Source organism: Balaenoptera musculus, chromosome 4, assembly GCF_009873245.2.
Source record: "Balaenoptera musculus isolate JJ_BM4_2016_0621 chromosome 4, mBalMus1.pri.v3, whole genome shotgun sequence".
In the NCBI taxonomy this organism is placed as follows: Eukaryota; Metazoa; Chordata; class Mammalia; order Artiodactyla; family Balaenopteridae; genus Balaenoptera; species Balaenoptera musculus.
The window spans coordinates 95,091,601-95,111,271 of NC_045788.1; the positions used below are offsets into that span (position 1 = coordinate 95,091,601).

Genomic DNA, 19,671 nt, shown 5'->3' on the forward strand with positions numbered 1-19,671 from the left:
ATAGTGATCAAAATTTAAGTTAAAAGAATAAAGCCCTACTTCAGCCTTCAAAGGAACCAATAGGACCCAGATAAGATCTGGGGCAAAAAAGGCACTGAAGTCATACAGGTAAGCAGCTGTCTTGCTCAGTCAAGTCTCACGGCATTACATGGTCTTGCCTCTAGAAAAAGGACATATTAGCTCACCCTCCAAAATCACCAGTTTTACCATGCTGGAGACAATGACTATTTAATGAAGAAATCTGTTTTTTGATCGGGTGTCTAGACTGAAGCTCTATGTTCTTTATTTCTGTGTTTGCACTGGGACATTAGAGGCAAATATATATTAAAAGGAAAATGAAAATATAAAATTTTCATCAGAAATATCCATTATTATGTACATATACATTCTTTAACATAGAATGTCCTTGTCTTGCTAAACAAAGAATAAAACACACTGTGTACTTTCAGAATAATGCCTCAAACAGAGAAGGAAACAGGTTTAGTCATCAAGAAGACATTCAGAAATTTTATGACTCTAAAGAGACTGATGTATGCTATGAGAAAATATGAATGCTAAAGGTTGTTTCTAAGAGTAAAACCTAATCCAATTTTCTCTGACACGAAGTGAGTGCTCATTTATTTCCCTTTCCCCACATTTCTCACCTGTCTTTCTGTTGAGGGTTTTCTCAAGTAATCTCTAGCATGTAAATGATCTACAGTGTTTAGCTTAGAACATTTATTCTAGCACCTTAGTTTTTGGGGTACTGACAGATTGAACTAAGTCACTCTAAAAGCTTTTTAAAATAATTTACCACATTCATTTTCAAGATACATGTACATTTTATTCTTCTGAAGTATCTTTGAAGATGTATTAGTATATTGACTTCCTTCATCCTTTCATGAAGTACAGTGATAACAAATCAATAATAAAGTGATAATTTATTTATCTTAAATGCCCATTTCCCTCTAATTAATTAAACAATTGACTATTAGTGTGATCATTTCAGAATGAAAATATTTCTCAATAGAGATGACGTGCAAAATACGTATGAGCAGGCATAGCACAGGAATCAGCCAATCAAAAGAGACACCATGCTGATATATTCTGGCTGGATATCAACCCACCTCCAAAAAATCAAAGGTTTTTGCATGGGTACCAATAACAATAAAGATAACTTCATACTTTGGTCAACTCTTACCTAAGAACACAAGAGCCCCTTTCTATTAGTACTCCACTATTTGATATTCCTTGGTTAATTCATTCATTTATTTATTCATTCCACAAATTTTTATGAGCAATTTCTAAGTATTAGACTCAGGGGACTCGGAATCAATCCAGTGATGAGCAAAACAAACATGGTCCTTACCCTCACGGAGTTTAAAAACTAGAGGGAGGAAAAGTCATTAATAATGGCATACATTAAAATATACTTAAATATATATTTGGTAAGTGCTATGAAAGAAAATAAAGAGTGCCTCAGGAAAGTATAATATGTATTGACAGGAGGATGTTTCTAACACAGTCAGAGAGATAGCATTCTATTGAGCAGTTAGGATCTATAGCTAGCTCATATAGTCAAAATTACCCTGGAAATTCCCTAAATTGTCCATCTTTATGTGGGATTCCTGAGTAATATAACAATATTTTGAATGAGTTTCCTCCTGATCACTTCTGTTGTCCCACAGCTCTTGATCCTTTTAGGAAGATGAGAATAGAACCTATATTAAAAGAAAAATATCACCTAATTCTGACTTCCAAACAGCCTTATTTTAACTCAAAGTAGAGAAAATTGCATAAAGATCCATGGTTTTTGACTACTAGAGACCAAGAAGATTTTGGTTCTCAAACATCTGGACTTTAAGAGCCAGAGTTGGAAGACTGAAGAGTTTGGAAGCCTAGAGTTTGTACTAAGGTCCACAGAGAAGGTGTGAGGTATGACAGCCATGGTGGACACAGCAAGGGCAGTGATGCTACCTAAAGACCAAACAGATGAGAATTCCCTACTAAGGCCAATTAGGACCACATGATGGTAAATGGACTAAATACCCTCACCAATGCCAGGGCAATAATTATTTTTAAAGTAGCTAATGTATAGAATAATTACTACTTTTTATTTTATTTGCATAATTTTTCCTTTTTTTTTTCTTTAGTTACTCCAACATCTTAATAGACTGATTCACCCATGTGGCCTATGGGAATGTGGAAAAAGTGCAACGTCCCCTTGCTTAAGGCCTGGGTGGAGGTTGCAGCATCACATCAAGGGAACTGTGCTTAAAGGTTCTAGGTAGTTATAACAGCTAAAAGGGATAATTGGAGAAATGGAAGCCAAGGTCATAACCTAGAATATTTGAGACATTTCCTATTCCAAAATTCTACAAAGAGATAATCGAAGGCTAGGTGGTTAGAACTGACACCTGTCATACAATTCAAGTTTTCCTTTTATTTGGCTACTTCCCCTCCCCTATAATCTCCTTCTCAAACTACAAAGGTATTGCCGTACTGCTCTTCTCTTTACTTTGAAACTTGTTTCAAAGATTAGTACATTCTAACGCTCTAGCTCATTAACTTTCATCCACTCTCCCCTTAGGATTTTGCTTTTTTCCTGTCTTTCTACTGAAATTACTCTTCTATTTATACTAGGAATCCTCTAATGACCAAATCCAACAACCTCTTTTCTTCTCACACTACTGGAAATCTTTGTAACATTTGCAATGCTATTTACACACCCTGTGAAATGCTTTCCTGTCCTAGTGTTCATGCCCTGCATAGTCCTGTTTCTCCTTCAGTTATTTAAAAAAAAATTTTTTTAACATCTTTATTGGAGTATAATTGCTTTACAACGGTGTGCTAGTTTCTGCTGTATAACAAAGTGAATCAGCTATACATAAACATATATCCCCATATCTCCTCCCTCTTGCATCTCCCTCCCACCCTCCCTATCCCATCCCTCTAGGTGGTCACAAAGCACCGTGCTGATCTCCCTGTGCTATGTGGCTGCTTCCCACTAGCTATCTGTTTTACATTTGGTAGTGTACATATGTCCATGCCACTCTCTCACTTCGTCCCAGCTTACCCTTCCCCCTCCCCGTGTCCTCAAGTCCATTCTCTATGTCTGAAGCTTTATTCCTGTCCTGCACCTAGGTTCTTCAGAAACATTTTTTTTTTATTTTTTTAGATTCCATATATATGTGTTAGCATACGGTATTTGTTTTTCTCTTTCTGACTTACTTCACTCTGTATGACGGACTCTAGGTCCATCCACCTCACTAGAAATAACTCAATTTCGTTTCTTTTTATGGCTGAGTAATATTCCATTGTATATATGTGTCACATCTTCTTTATCCATTCATCTGTCAATGGACACTTAGGTTGCTTCCATGTCCTGGCTACTGTAAATAGAGCTGCAATGAACATTGTGGTACATGACTCTTTTTGAATTATGGTTTTCTCAGGGTATATGCCCAGTGGTGGGATTGCTGGGTCGTATGGTAGTTCTATTTTTAGTTTTTTAAGGAACCTCCATACTGTTCTCCATAGTGGCTGTATCCATTTACATTCCCACCAACAGTGCAAGAGGGTTCCCTTTTCTCCACACCCTCTCCAGCATTTATTGTTTGTAGATTTTTTGATGATGGCCATTCTGACCAGTGTGAGGTGATACCTCATTGTAGTTTTGATTTGCATTTCTCTAATGATTAAGTGATGCTGAGCATTCTTTCATGTATTTGTTGGCAATCTGTATGTCTTCTTTGGAGAAATGTCTATTTAGGTCTTCTGCCCATTTTTGGATTGAAGACAAAAAGACAACCCTCAGAATGGGAGAAAATATTTGTAAATGAAGCAACTGACAAAGGATTAATCTCCAAAATATACAGGCAGCTCATGCAGCTCAATATCAAAAAAGCAAACAACCCAATCTCCTTCATTTATGATTGCTCATTTCCTACCACTTTGATCACGCTCTTCATCTTTCTATCCTTGAAACTTCCCAACTTCATACAAATTTAAAGTTCCAGTCCCTATACTTCTCTTGTCATCAGATTTTCAGCTCTTCTCTCTCTCCTCACATCCAGACCTGTATTTCCAGCCTAAGTATTCCATATCGAAGTCCTATGTGTGTATCTGATGCAATACACACAAACCTTAACTTTTCACCCAATCACATTTTTCTCCTGTATTTTTAGCCCTCTGTTTCACTCAGTAACTCCAACTAGAGTTTTAGTAGTTATTTGCAGCTCTACTGATGCTACCTCTCACATAGATACCAAAGGCTTCACTCCTGTTATTTGCAACCTTACTGGTATCTTTATTTAAGTTCCTCATCAATTCCTCAATCTGACTCCAAACATTCCCTATTAGTTTACTTTACCTCTTCCTTATCCACCCCCACCTCACACAATACGTGGTCTAGCATACGCTCTTATCACAACTTCCAGAACACGTCATGCTTTTGTTTGTTTTCTTTTTCTCATATGCATTCTCCTCTGCTCAAATGCTCTTTTTCTCCAGGAATATGTCTCCTTTATGGAGACTTTTCTGATTCTGGCTCCCTCCTAAATTATTTCTACTTCCAAGTTGTTTCAAACAAATTTGGCAACCTGCTAAGTATTTACAATTTGCTGCCATCTGTATTTTGACACTGGCACCAGGTTTAAACTAAAGTCAAGCACATCTTTTGCTCCAGAGCTGCTAATAATCCATGACATAGACTGCTCTCTTTGATTTTTTCAGTTGAAGAAACTGATTCTCCTTGTTTTTTTTTTTCCCCAACTCTAACACTGACCCCTTACCATTCTAGTAGAAAGCATTTTTTTGTTTGTTTGTTTTAATTTTGTGGTTGGAACTCAGGCCTACTTGAAATGTGATAACTGTGCTCACTAAGATCAGGAGAATGGCAAACCTGAATGAGCCAATGGAGTCGTATGAGGCCCCACGGGGTAGGCTGGAGCCACCTGGATTTAATTCTACCCATTCAAACATCTGCTTGTATTATGATAGCTGGTTTTTAGGAGATCAAAGGAGCTGGTGTGGAAATGGTGTTTCTATGACTGTGCAACACACAAACATTATTTAAATGTTCCCTCAACATGCGTATATATCCAAAGCCCATTGGAGCATCAGACGGCAATAGGAGCTGGTACCATGTCCACATTGTTAGCCTTGCTCCATTATGATGGAAATAACCAGCAAGACAGAGACAGATAGTAAGGAAAGAGGTGGGGTGTACTGTGGCATGGAGACACAGTGCCTGTAACATAATATTTGAATTTCCAATTTTGCTTGAAAAAGCAAATCAATCTGACCATGGCTCTACAATCTCCATGGCTGCAGGTGATTTGTAAAAAAGCTCCTCTTCTATCTCTATGGAGATAGAGCTCTATGGCCACATGAGATCTTAGCATTGAGATTAATCCCCCATGTGTGGAAGTCAGAGATGGGTAAAATAATCAATGTGCATGGCTGAGCAGGTTGAATGCCGGAGGCCAAAGGGTAAATGATGCCAGCAAGCAGCGATGCTTCTGGTCATTCTCCTCCCAGGATCCTGATCCTGAAAGCATATTGTGAGTGTACTTAATGGGATGATTTTTGTAACATTCATTTATCAAATATTTTATACTGTTCAAAGGACTTTGATATTTATCCATTTATTTAGAACTTACATCTCTCCTGTAACGTCATAAAGCATTAGAACTGGAAAATTCCTTAGAGGTCATTTCTCCAACATCTGCATTTACTAAAACCCAAAGAGATCTTAGATTGCCTAAAATCCTATGAGTAGTTAGTAATACTGGATCCTACACCTGCTGATTTTTCAATCTGTAGCTTCTCCCATAACTCTAAGGAGCCACCTAGGCAAGAATTTGTTCATCAGATACTTTATCAATTTTTATCATTTATTTGTTTATATAATTACTATTGATAACCATTATTTAATAGTTATTAAACATTATTTACCAATATTACCTTTAAATTCTCACTGCAAACTTATAAGTACTATAATTGTTCCCATTTTACAGGTGAAGAAATTGAAGCACAGGATAGTTAGATAGCTTACTTTAGGTCACTCACCTAGGAGGTGGTAGACATGGCACCTGAACCCAGGTTATCTGGCTACAGAATCTCTACTCTTAAACCTGCACTATACTATCTCCCTACCATTCCTTTCCATACATGAAACATGAGGAGTTAGGAGAAGGGGGATGAAGAGAATATTAACTATGACTGAATAGTTAACACCAAAGAAACTAAATTTTAAACCAGAGTTATCTTGAAATGGCAAGATAAAGTGTTTCCTGCCATGGACAAAAATCAGTCTCTTGGATAATTTGAGTTCACTTAAAGAGAAAGAACAAATCTTCATTTGAATGTATCCAAGATGCAAACTAATTTTAAATACAAAACCCTGTACAGAGATATACATTATCCATGAGCTGTTCACAGCCAGGTTTTCTTCTCACAATTAAATAGATTAGTATCTTTGGAGATGAGCTCTATATTATCAAGGTTACATTCTCAGATGCTAAGGCCACCATGGACTCGAACACAGTCTTGAGATGTGACGGGTCCATGTAGATATTATTTTCTCATAGTTTTGTTTTACTTTCTCTCTCCATCCATCCATCTATCTGTCGTGGTGGTGATGGTGATTGTTGAATCATTTGGTATTAAGTTTCAGACATTTTGGCCCTTAATATTTCAGCACACATCTCATAAGAAAAAATGGACCATCTCTACATAACCACAATACCATTACCAAACTTAAGAAAATTACAATTAACTCATAATAGCATCCAATATCAATTCAATATTCAATTTTCCCCAATTCACCAAAAGTATATTTTATACCTGTTTTTTTTCCTTAATCTGGGATCCAAAAAAAGAGACCAAAAAGTTAATACAACTAAATACAAAGGTGTATGCTTTGCATTTAAGGTGTGATAGCCCTTTAGTCTCTTGTAATACAGAAAATCTGAGCACTTTACGTTGGTAAGAATTCTATGGTCTCACCAGACCAAAAGAATGTGAGAAAATGCAAGATTCTGTCAAAATCAGAAATATTTAAAGCTAGATGAAATTCATTCAAATATCTTGAGTCCATAAATTCAAAATTTAGTCAAATATTAAGAGCTGCATGACTGAGATTGCAGAGAGAAAAACTGAGTTAACATGTAACATGAATCTAAAGAACATTAGAAATGCGGATTATATGGTCTGGAAAAGTCATGTGGGCTATAACAATTCTTCTCTAATTTATCAAGTCCTTGTATAGGCTGTAAATAAAGTTATGTTGCATGATGATTACTAATAAGAATCTACCCATTGTCCCAGTCAAAACCTCTGGCTAATAAGCAATTGCAGTTAGCTTAGAAGATAAGTGCTTTCCATCTATCAGCATCTATTAACCCCAGGATTATGTAGGCATAGAAGTGTTAAAGATAATCAAAAACTAGAGAATCATTTTTCATGTTACAGAATCTATGCATGTTGGTATTCTTAGTATTTCAAATGTATTAGAGAATTTGACCTACTTAACTAACAGTTTTGTCCTTTTATTTTGATTTGAGATGTGGAACTGAGTAAACGATTTAGACTTTTAAGGTAAAATTGACATGATTATATATAAGATTATATATATTATTGAGATGGTTAAGAAAATGTAAGATTGAACAAATTTTAAAATCTATTTTTAAGCACTAGTTAAATAATTTATAGATGGATTATTATAGCAGATAATTAAACTCCTTCAAACATATTAAATTGCCTTTTATAAAAATTTATTATATTCAATTTCCTATTCTGTACGTCAGTTAACTACTTGCATATAAAATCAAATATTTCTCAAAAACCTGTTAAAAAATGACTATCAAAGTCTGCTTAGACTTACAGATAAATAGAATTTGAGCTTAAAATCTTCAAGAATAGCTAGGTTTGGTCATTTATAGTTTTAATGTAATGTTCATCCTTAAAAAATTCAGAAGATATTTTTCAATTACTCAAAACAGAACATCAGGAAAACCTCACACTAAACACAGAGTAAATGGTTGTTTTGCTTCAGATGCCATAATAAAAGCTGAGATAGAATCACACCTTTAAATGCTAAAATCATATACCACACTTTGAGATGTTTACACTCAGAGTTACAGGGGAACTAAGATCAACTGTAGGATATCAGTTTGATGTTGTCTATCTCACGCTTACATAAAGTCATAAATAAATTCATTGACTGGAATAACAGGAAGACTGAACATGCTATTTAAATTAATTGTTTCTCTTTTTTCTCCAAGATTACGTAGTTGAATTTGTTGATGATAAATGCCAGTTTGATGTAACTTCACTAAATGCACAGAATATGCATTTCTGAATATGTGTTTCTGCCCTCCAAAAGTTTTTAATCAAAAGGCAAACACTTCAGCTTTATAATTACATTATCAACATTAAAACTTCTAGAGGTTAATTTATGGAGAATATGTTTATGACCTTGGGATAATGAAAGATTTCTTAGGAAAAAACATTGTTGTATCATCATAAATTACAGGCTGGGCCTCCCAACAACTTCCTTCTAGAGGCTTACTGAGATATTTTTGTTTTCATGTTGCCCATTAATTCATATAATGTGACATTTATGCAACACACACTAACATACCTTTGAATAAATATAACCATAGGCTTGGGCTCTGGTTCCCATTTCAGCACTAATTGTCTGTGGTCTTGGGGAAGTCACATAATGTGCCTTACCCTCAGTTACCTCATGTGTGAAATAAAATGTTTGGCTAGAAATGACTGAGATGACTTCCAGTTATAAAGAGCCAATGAATGCATGATGTTTTAACAACTGTAGGAGAATATAGTGATAAATTCCCCAGAGACTTCTTTCTAAAATCATCTCCCTTATCAGAATTTAGGTTTTACTATATCAGGAAGATTTAGAGATCTTCTACTGCTTTTTTAACTTTGTCTATGACAATCAATTAGGTGGCAAATGTTGCATCTAGAACACCCTCATATCTATCTCTTGTCATTTTCATAAGAAATAAAACCTGTAAGAGGTCTCACAGCCTAATCTCAATAGTGTTAAAAAAAAAAAAAAGGCAATAGCCCTTTCACTTTTTGAGCAGCTCTGTCCTTCCACAGACAAAAATGGTAAAATTAAAATTACATGAAAAAATATAAATAAGTTGTTATTGGTTTTATACTTTTATTTATTTCTCCTTGCATCTATATTTGTTTGTTTCTCAAAGATCTCAAAAGCCTTTAGGAAACAATAATCACAAAATAAAATAGGCTGCTGGTAATTTATAACAGCACTTTGTTCTGCCTGAAATACATTTTCAACCCTGTTCTCATTAATGTTCATGATTTTTTTTGTCATGTTGAACTATTTGGGGGGATGTAATATTAACCTTCATGACAACACTCTGAGGAGTACATTGAAGTGAACAGAGAGCTGCCTTTGTTTTTTAGATGTGGGAATTGATACCAAGTGGCTAAATGTTTTTCCTAGGTAACGCATGCTTGTAATAGATAATATAAAAGGAGGTAACTAAAAGAAGCTTCCGAAGTAATAATTTCTAATATCTCTAACTCAGCTATTTGCTAACAACAAAATCACATCCACAAAGCACAACACTTCGGGACATAATGAAATGAGATCCACCAACGTTTTAGCCAGTTGGATCAAGTAGCATATACACACAAAAGCATTACTCAAGAATTGATGTTGAAGTCGGGGAGAACCTAAAATTTAAATCCTTCTATTTAAACATTTCAATAAGCACCACATTAATTGTTTCTATTTTATGAATTTAAAAGGTTATGCATAGATCACTGGAAGTGATCATTATATCAAATCCTTACTCTGAAAATCAGTAGTTAAGAGGATAGAATTAAGCATTAATCCTGACTTTCAAGGAGTGGCAGTATTTCTGTTTTAAAAATAACTCATTGAAAAAAAAGTTTGTGTGTGTGTGTGTAGGAAATATAGAAAAAATATTAAAGATTATGCTATTATTTCAATATCTTGTATATTTGTAATTTATCATAATAAAAACTCAAAATCAGGAGACCTAGTGGTAACTTATTCTGTGATAACTTGAGTAATGCATTTTGCTTCTCTTTGATTTTCTGGTTATCTGTAAAATAAGGACCTACATGATCTAAGTGGCTAACTAAAACTGGGTTACAGAACCTTTGAAAAAAGGACATTTCATCCTTTATCTAGTAGAGTTAGGGGGAAGAGGCAGAAATCAGCCTAACATTTATAGGATGAAAGTCAATGAGGTCAAGATATTGGAGAATGAGAGATATGAAGGGGAGGAGAGTTATCACTTCTTAAGAAGATAGCTTATGAGCTTTTGTGTTTTAGATGAGATGAACATAATTCTAACAAAGTTATAGTCCTGGTTATATCCAGGGTTAGGAATGTAAGACATAATTTTAAACACAATTTTTCGGCTCTCTCTCATAAACCAAAATGGTCTCTGGGATCTGAACCATCAGGCAAGCTCTAGATGGCTGTGGGCCACAGTAGGCAAGGTAAACTTCCCTTACAGTGGGTCTCAGACAGAAGTAAGTGAGGGGAAGGAGGTGAGCAGAAGGAAGGAGGTGAGCAAAAGAATGTATTATTGTGGACGAGACTGCAGACAGTGTTTCATTATAACTAGGACAGCAGGATCTTTGGCAAATTTAAACATAAATCCTCAGAGTCACGGAGATCCCACCACTTCAGACTACTTTGGTAAATAGTCTATCAAGAACAGTATGAAAACCAAAGCTCATCATAACATAAATGTCTCTGACCCAAAGAATTACACAAAAGGTGTCACCCAGCAATACATACTTAACTACTAAGTGAATTTCAATGGGTGTTTAGTTTGGTCCATTCATCGGATGACTCCATGAAAAAGATAAAATATAAATGGGATTTGAAGAAAAATAGGGATTAGATCTTTCAAAAATGTTAAATAGTCTCATTTTCTCCTACATGCGATATTTGAAAATCTGTATAAATTAACTCTCTTCACTAAACACAAATCAAAGCAATGGAACAAAGAACAGTTTTGTTTTCAAGCTATCTGCACACCCCTTGAGGGTTTTACTGACCCCCTTAAGAGGATGCTATAACCCACAGGCTGTGCTGAAAATCATGGGTTTAGATTAGGAAAACCTTTTAAAATAACTATTGTGCTGGTATATTAGTTTAGTGGGTCAAGAATAACATTTCTCATGAAATAGAATAGTATGGGATAGTATAGGATGGAATGGAATAGATTATATTTGTAAAATGTTTATGTGCTATACATGTATGGATGGATGTGTGTCTACTAGATCACAATGTAAAATATCTGACTGTGAGTTATAGTCAAAAGTTTGAAACCCACCAGTTTAGAATAAGGTAGAAACATGGTACACATGGGCTAAATGTCCCTACCCACAAACAAGTTTTGACTGGTCCCACAAAAGAAGCAAGCAAAAGGATAATAATAATATAATCTATGGCTAAAGAACAGGGAGTGGGCCATAGGAAGATCAAACTCTTAGACCTGCTTCACTGCACCACACTCACTAGCCACGTGAACCAATTGATCATAGAGATGGGCAGCACAAAATAAGACCATTTAAAAGTATCGATATAAATATCACTGTTCAAAACTTCATGTTCAAATCTCTAGTTATCTCTCTGCTACATGAGTGAGATTCATCCAGTTTGTGGATTTTATATAAGAAATCATAGACTACTTCCCTCTTGCTCTGTTACACTGTCAGAAAGTTACTCTTTGAAAGTAGGTGTATGCTAAAAAAAATTAAAAGATCATTTTAACTTTTAATGGAAATAAGAAGGTGTGTTTACAATGAAAAAAATCTAAAACATAAGTCATTTCAAAGCCAAATAAAAAAATGTGGGGTTAATATTTTGTATCCATAGCAGAGTTGTCTGAGTTAACGTGAGGAGTTTCAAGAAATACAGAAACACAAATCTCTCCCTCTAGCGATTCTAATGAGTAAGTATCCAGGGTTGAGAACCACCGAGACAGAAGAATAAGGTTTTGCTACAGCTGAGATTCCATTTATAGTTGTCTTTTTTTCATTGGTAAGCAGATTTTTTTTCTTCACCATGGCTACACAACAAGAGTCTGAAAATAGAACCTCCAAGGAAGGACAATGCTACCTGAAGCTACAACATGGCAGCTTCTGTCCACAAGAGTCAGCCAATAAGCAACATAGTACATTTATGAAACTACAGAAAATGAGTTAAGGCTAAGTGTTTGTTGCTTTGATATAGTTCTGACAAATAAAGTGAAAGATATTGAATCAGAAGCAAAACATTTATAGGAAAAGAAGTAAGGAATCTTCTTTCCTACTGAGAGACTATATCCTCTCGTGTCTCTTCTCTGGTCAAATGAAGTAGGATTTTATTTTCCCTTAAATAATCATGACACTTCACACCATGGCTGATGAATCCTACAAATAGACTGCCTCATCATATGTCCCTGCTCAAAATCTTTCATCATTTCTAACACCTTCCAGGAGAAAACCCAACTCTACATGACATAGTAAGAAAAAGCTCCCAAGATGAGATTCCTACTTACCCACCCAAACTCCCACCCCCAACCTACACACTATACTTTGTATAGTTCCCAGAGATAAGAAGTTATTTTACACATCCATGCCTTTGCTCACTTTGCTGACTTTGTCTGGAAAGCTCTTCTTTCCAACTCCACCCTCTCCCTACAGGAACATCTCTCCATTCAGCCTTTCAAGAATCAGCTCAAGCACAGCTCTTCTTTGAAAATATTCCTCTATCAAGACAACCATTCTTGTTTGTTGAGATGTTAAATTGACCACTGACTTTTCTGTGTTCCCACCAGAGTCTGTGCATCATTCTATAATAACAGTTCTAAAAATGTTTTACACTTAGATCAAGGTTTATCAAATTCAGCACTAGTGACATTTTAGACTGGATAAATTCTTTGCTGTAGGATATTTTAACAGCATTGTAAGATGTTTAATAGCATCCTTGGCTTCTTCCCACTATGTGCCAGAAGAACTCCACCTCAAGTCATGACCACTTCCTATCTCCAGATACTGCCAAATGTCTCCTGCAGTCAAAACCACCCCAGCTGACTAAGATGTGCATCTTTGTTCTCCCCTAATAAACCTGTAAGTTTCATGAAAGCAAGAATGTTATTTTCACCTTTGTATTTAGAACTTAGCATAGTGCCAGGTCCATTGTAGATTCTCAAGCTATGTTTGTTAAAGGAATGATTATCTTGTTACAAAAGGAATAGTAACACACTATCAAAATGTAGAAGATCAAGCATATCAACATCTATCCTGATCATGATAATGCTTTGGTTTTTTTTAAGGATTACATCACTACTGAAATTAAAATTTTCAATATCATCAAAACATCACTTAAAATCCTCAAATCCATCCACCCATCACTAGAAATCATTTGTATTGATTTTTATGTGGTTTTAATACAAAAGAAAATGAGATTTGGGGTCTAGAACTTGATTTGAAATTATACCTAGGTATATAAAACTCTTGGAGTAAAAATTGATTGAATATAGTTGGTTAACTGATTCTGTTTTTTAAAAATGCTCAGCTAGTATTTTTATGTTCTCTGAATAGCTTTAATTAATTACTTCACTTTTTAAAAAACGTTCAGGGAGTATTTTTATGCCCTGTAAATAATATTTTCAATTTAAAAAATTTTTACAAACTAAACCCCATCAAAGTTAAAAATAGTCCCTTCCTAAGTCTACTTTCACTCCACTAACATTGATGGAACACATTTCTATGATAGAATTGATAAAGCAAGGAATTTTAGAAGCCAGAAATACATTACTTTAATTTAAAATACTTATTCAAAAGAAGTTCCTAAATAGAATTTCTGTGCCAGAATTCAAATATGTGAGCCCAAATATGCATAATACACAAATACACATAAGTTTTTTAAATGTATGTATTCTATGGATAATGATTTAAAATCTCTAAAAGATTATTTTAAAAGCTATCAATTATTTTAACTTCTTATATCCAAATTATTATTAATTACATTTAAAACAGAAAGAAAAGTTAGCCATGAATTCTTTCCAACTCCATAATATATCTTATCTAGAGATAAATTATTTAATTTGAAAGTACAATTCATGTAATGTACAAAGGATTTTCATTAATGATGGTGTGTTCAACTAAGAGATAGTGTGGCTATATGAACTCTGGCTATTTATTAGATAAGCATATTTGAGCAAATATTGTATTTTAAATTCTAACAATTTGACAATAAGTGGTCTTCATTCTTTCTTATTTTCTCTAATGATGTAATTTCATATTAAATGACTATAATGTTATTGAAAGTTTAAAGTCAACCTTATTTTATAGAGAATCTTAACTTTGCAAATAAAGCCACTGACGTTTTCATTTGGTCTCAGTTCCTTTTAACCAAACTAAAAATATCTTGTGTATTCAGCATCTGAAGTTTTCACGCTCACAGAAATAGAAATAACAAAACGTCATATTAATCTATCTTTAACGTCATTGTTCTTGAGGTTTAGCAAATTTTTTTTTCTTCTTCTTCAAAGTTTGGCTCTCTATATTCTAAATGATTTTTGGTCACTTTTAAAAAATCCATAAATATCCAAGTATATGATTCTGGTTTTTATATTTTTTGAGATACTAGTACGTATAACCCACTGCAAGTTCTAGAAAACTAATACTTTAAACCAGGACTCAGTAAACTATGGCCTACAGGCTGAATTCTACCGATCACCTATTTTTGTATAGATCATGAGCAAAAGCAGTTTTCACATTTTTTAAATGGTGGCAAAAAGTCAAAAGAAGAATAACATTTCATGAAAAGCCAAAATTATATAAAATTCAAAAATTCCAGTGTCAGGAATTCCCTGGTGGTCCAGTGGTTAGGACTCTGTGTTTCCACTGCAGGGGACACAGGTTCAATCCCTGGTCAGGGAACTGAGATCTTGCAAGCCACTGTGAGGCATGGCCAAAGAAAACCAAAACCAAAACCAAAAACAAAAAACAAAAAATAAACCAAAAAAATTCCAGTGTCTAAAAATGAAATGTTATTGAAACATAGCCACACTCACTTGTGCACGTATTTTTCTAAGGCCACTTTTGAGCTACAATGGCAAATATAAGTAGTCATTACAGAGACCTAAAAAGACTGAAATATTTACTATCTGCCCTTTACATAGAAGTTTGCAGACCCTGCTTTAAACAATTAGTATATTACTATCACACACACAACATGTAAACCTGGTGAATAGGACACAGTCCATTTCTGAGGGGATTTCTTTCAGCCAATATCATTTTCTCAATAATATATTTTTCTATAAACCTTGGTAAAGGCCGTTGGTTATTAGCAATAAAATACTTACAATGATGTTCTTAAAATATTTGGAAAAGTACTATTGAACTAGTTGAATTGATCATTTACTTCTTTGAGGTGTTCCTTTCTTTACCTCACCATTGAAGTCTTGAGAGTTTGGAATTCCTATAATTCCCCAGTTGAAATCAAATTAGACATCTAATAACAATCATCAATGACTCTGAATCTGTAAGCTCAGCCTAATGTCTACTTTATCATATCTTAATAAAGCTGTTATGCCTGGCTCCTAGCTACACCATTTTGTAATGAAGACAAAACACAGCAAACCAGATCAAGTTTAATTTATAGTCTTGACCCAGTTTACATTCCATCTTAAATACAGAAAAAAAAAAAGCCCACAAATTTGGTAAATTAACCAAAAAATTGAATTCCTTGCAAGCAAACATTGCTAATAGGTGTTTAAATGATACAAAAGATTATCATTCTCTACTAGTGAATTTAACACTATTCAAGCTTTTGAAAAACCTACAAAAACATGAATTGTCAGTAATTCTGTTTGATGCCTTAACTAAATAGATAATGCTCTGAGCATCTGCTCATGGTTCAAAAGTTACCTTTAAAATAAGATTTCCTAGCAGAAAAATTCAACTTTTTATTGCCTCTGCACATTACTATATGCCTTCTTTTAAAGGGGAGAAAAAAGCTTTAAAAGTCTTGAAGGGAATGTAGAATTTAATATTTTGCATGATCTCGATACTATATTATGTGACTATTGATAACAATAACTATATTTTATTTTGAGGATATTTCTGAAAATCTCTAAATGAATGGACATAGAGCATATTTCTAGGTTTTTATATTTTGCTAAGCATTATAACAATCAGTGAAGAAAAATCAAAATTCATTTAGGGACATTTAAATATAGGTAGGAGCAATGGTTCAAATAGTAGTTCTGATATGTGCCTCAGAAGAAAGCTAGTGACTGAAAAATAAAATAATAAAGAGATATTTTCTATTATATATTAAAAGAAATATTAAGTTTTTAACTGAATTCAACTCCTTTGTTGTTACTACCAAATTTATTTAAACTGACAGTTTAGAATTGTTTTTCTTTGGCCCCTAAAACAAATTATAAGAAGCCAAATAAATAATGTCACACTCCTGAGAACCAAAAAGATTATTATCTCCAACACATGAACCTAAGAAGTGAGGTCTCTTAACACCACAAACAACTGGTTTTACCAAAGGCAATCTTGGAAAGAAGGAGCCTTAGAGATCACCCAAGAAATGCAAATCACAACGTTTCCTCTAAGTCATGGATGACTTCTCCTAAGCTGTGTGAGATTCCATGTCAATTCTAACAATACTAGGCTCATCTTTAAAATAATTTTCATTTAAAAGAAAAATAGATTATAATTATCTTCAATTATCATACAATCTCTGTAATTAGAGATGATGCCGTATTCAGCCAGCTTTTCTGGTATGGTAGAACCCTGATAAGAAATCTCAAATATAAATTGCCTGTTTGCTTCCATTAATGGAATATTTGTGGGCTGAAGCTGACTGGTGGCAGACCGTGGATGGGACTGGAGTCTGGAATACAATGGTGTGGCAAACCTGTACAACATTTGACCTCAAGCTCTATGCTTAGAACTGAAGAAACCGCCCAAAGAGTCAGTTCTTTCTCCAAATCTAATCAAAATATTTCAGATGGGACTACAGTTCACAAAATAAAATTTTGTTTCCACCTCTCTGTTTCCAAATGTGGGAAGATGTTTTTCACTTTCTTTTGCTACATTTAATTCCCAGCCCAACCATTACCCATCACTGGAACCGTACCACCAGAAAAGTTTTACTGGAGGCTGCCTTATGTTGTAAACACGTTATTAAATTAAAATGAATTTTCCATGCTTACTAAAAAGGGAGCATTTGTAGTCACATTAGGTGGCTTCAGTGCTGGGCACTTACCCAAGTCCCTGGTTCTGTGGAGTCAGCTGTCCTCCATGTGCCCGGCTCTGCTGCGTATGACTGAGTGTTGGCCTTACCACACTTTTTTAGAAAAGATTTGATCCTTCAAATGGGAGGTGAGTTGCTCATTATGAGAAGTCTAAAAAAAAAACCTGGATTTTAGACAAGCAAATGTTTCCACAGGTCCCAGAAGTTTTTGCAAGATTAATCATCACCAACATGAAACTTGAGCTCATCTTTTACAGACTTTTGTTTCCTTCCAACTACATCTCTTTCAATTTTCATTTCATTCCCTTACTCTTTTTTTTTTTTTCTACCCGCTTTTGATCTTCTATTTTACACTGTACAGAAGTCTTGAGTGGTATATGTGAAGCGAGCCATCGTCAGCCTGCTGGTCTAGAAAAATATCATAAAGTAAGAAACAAGGCCTGAGATTGGATTGGGAGTTAATCTGCATGGTTATCAATGTCCTGTTGTGCTTCATGAAAGATGCTTGGTCCTTTCAATACTACATTTCATGTAGCGATGAAAATGGGATATGGAATATCATCGTGAAAACTGGTTTGATTGGGATAATAATGACTAAGAAGCCATCAATGCGAAAAACCTAACAGGACCCAATTGTGAAGAATGAGCTAGACACTGAACCTGCTTCACAATCTCTGCTTTTGTTTAGAGACTTCCACCAGGCTTCGGAGCCTTGGAATGGGTTTGGATGTCATCTAAGCATTCTACCCCAAAAGCTATTATCATTTCTCATTGAGAAGAAAAGTGGGAAGCTGGGATTTGGGTGCCACAGGGAAAGCTTTTTGAGATACCTTGACCATAGTAAAGCTTTGATTCATGCACTTCATGCACTACTGTGCTTAGGGATGACTGTGGGGAAGCTTGGAGCCCATTGTATAGATTTATGTTACTCCATTGGCTGTTTAATAATAATTGCTATCCTGAAAAAGGACCTTATTTTATCAGTAATACCACTAGCTGATACCTTTATAAAATTTCATTTTATTCAATTGGCTCAGGGTACTTTAACAACATTTAAGTTCTCAATTGCTTCTGTGATAGAGGCAAGTTGCCTATGGCTAATGTGAACTGAGATTAAAATCCAAGAGTTCAGCCTTTTAAGATTTCTAGTAAATCCCCTGACCAAACTCTTTCCCTAAATGGTAAGTGACTTTAAAGCTAATATAACTACTAAAAAATAATAGACAGAGGCTATTCACATTGCCTTCTATCTCCTGTTTAGTATTGAAAGAGAGATTGGTGCTTTCTACACCAGACAAATTCAGGTGCACTTTTTCAGGGAAGTGTCAGCTCCATAAACAAGCATAGTTAAAACACCATTCTACTCCTGAGTAAATATGAGATACATGAATCTACCAACTTTTTGAATACCATCAATATAAAATTCTTTGTATTTTCTTGATTAAAAACATAATAAAAATTCTAGGAAACCTCTTTTTAGGCCTTCCTAATTATGCTGACAGAATTGCAGCATCATTCTCTAGAGGCTGTTTTACTCTATAATGAAGCTTTTGAGTGAGATGTCTTCAAGCGATGTTTCAGGTTTTACTTTGAACACATCTCTGCCATGTTTTCTACCATTTTAAAAGTTAAATAAAAATGCAACAGGTTCAAGTAGCAGTTAATAAATTCTGTCATTTACATCAAAAAATCAGCAGCTTCTATCCTATGAGAAAATGAACATTTCATAAATATTGAATACCATTACACACATACCCTACAAGTTGGTTAGCTAAAAAGAGAGAAATTCCATTAGAGGCTTTCGCAAGGAAAATATAAAATAGTTGAGATAAAATAGCTGACTGTATTAGTTACTACTTTGCTTTAAAAATGTAGTGAACAGCAATGTCATACATTCCACAAACTTCCAAGGGAAAATTGTACCAGCTATTTGAAAACTCTGAGCCCTTTATTAAGGGGATTTCTTGTCTTATAGGCTGTGTGACTTGGTTGAATATTGATTAGTTGTATATGCAACATATGCTTGTATCAGAGAATAATTTAGCCACATAAAATATTCATCAGTATCTGATAGCATCAGAAGTGGAAATCCGACAGTCATCCTGTCCAGGAAAGGATGTTTCATAATCAGAAGAAGTGACCAGTGCCCTTTAGTACCTAAAAAAGACTGAATTTAGACTAGGAAGGCACCCTGACTTCTGTTTTCTCAAACTAGGTGGCTCACTCCCAACTTCCTTTAAAAATCATATAACTAAAACCTCAATGACTGAATTCCTCCAGCTAGAAAATGAAAGTAAAAAGCCCTCCTTGTCACATGGAGCAATAATAGAGCATAGTTAATAAGTTGGTATTTTAGGACCTTGCTTACAGGAGATTTATGT

At 34.6% G+C, this 19,671-nt stretch overlaps 1 protein-coding gene across 1 annotated transcript in view; it reads right to left on the minus strand.

The window, feature by feature from the left end:
- The window catches only part of ZPLD1 (zona pellucida like domain containing 1), an 80,714-nt gene that overhangs the window by 53,337 nt on the left and 7,706 nt on the right, over nucleotides 1-19,671 (minus strand). Inside the window, exon 2 of the mRNA XM_036850807.1 lies at nucleotides 17,303-17,441. The gene's annotated coding sequence lies outside the window, so the exon portion shown is untranslated. The remainder of the gene's footprint in view (nucleotides 1-17,302; nucleotides 17,442-19,671) is intronic.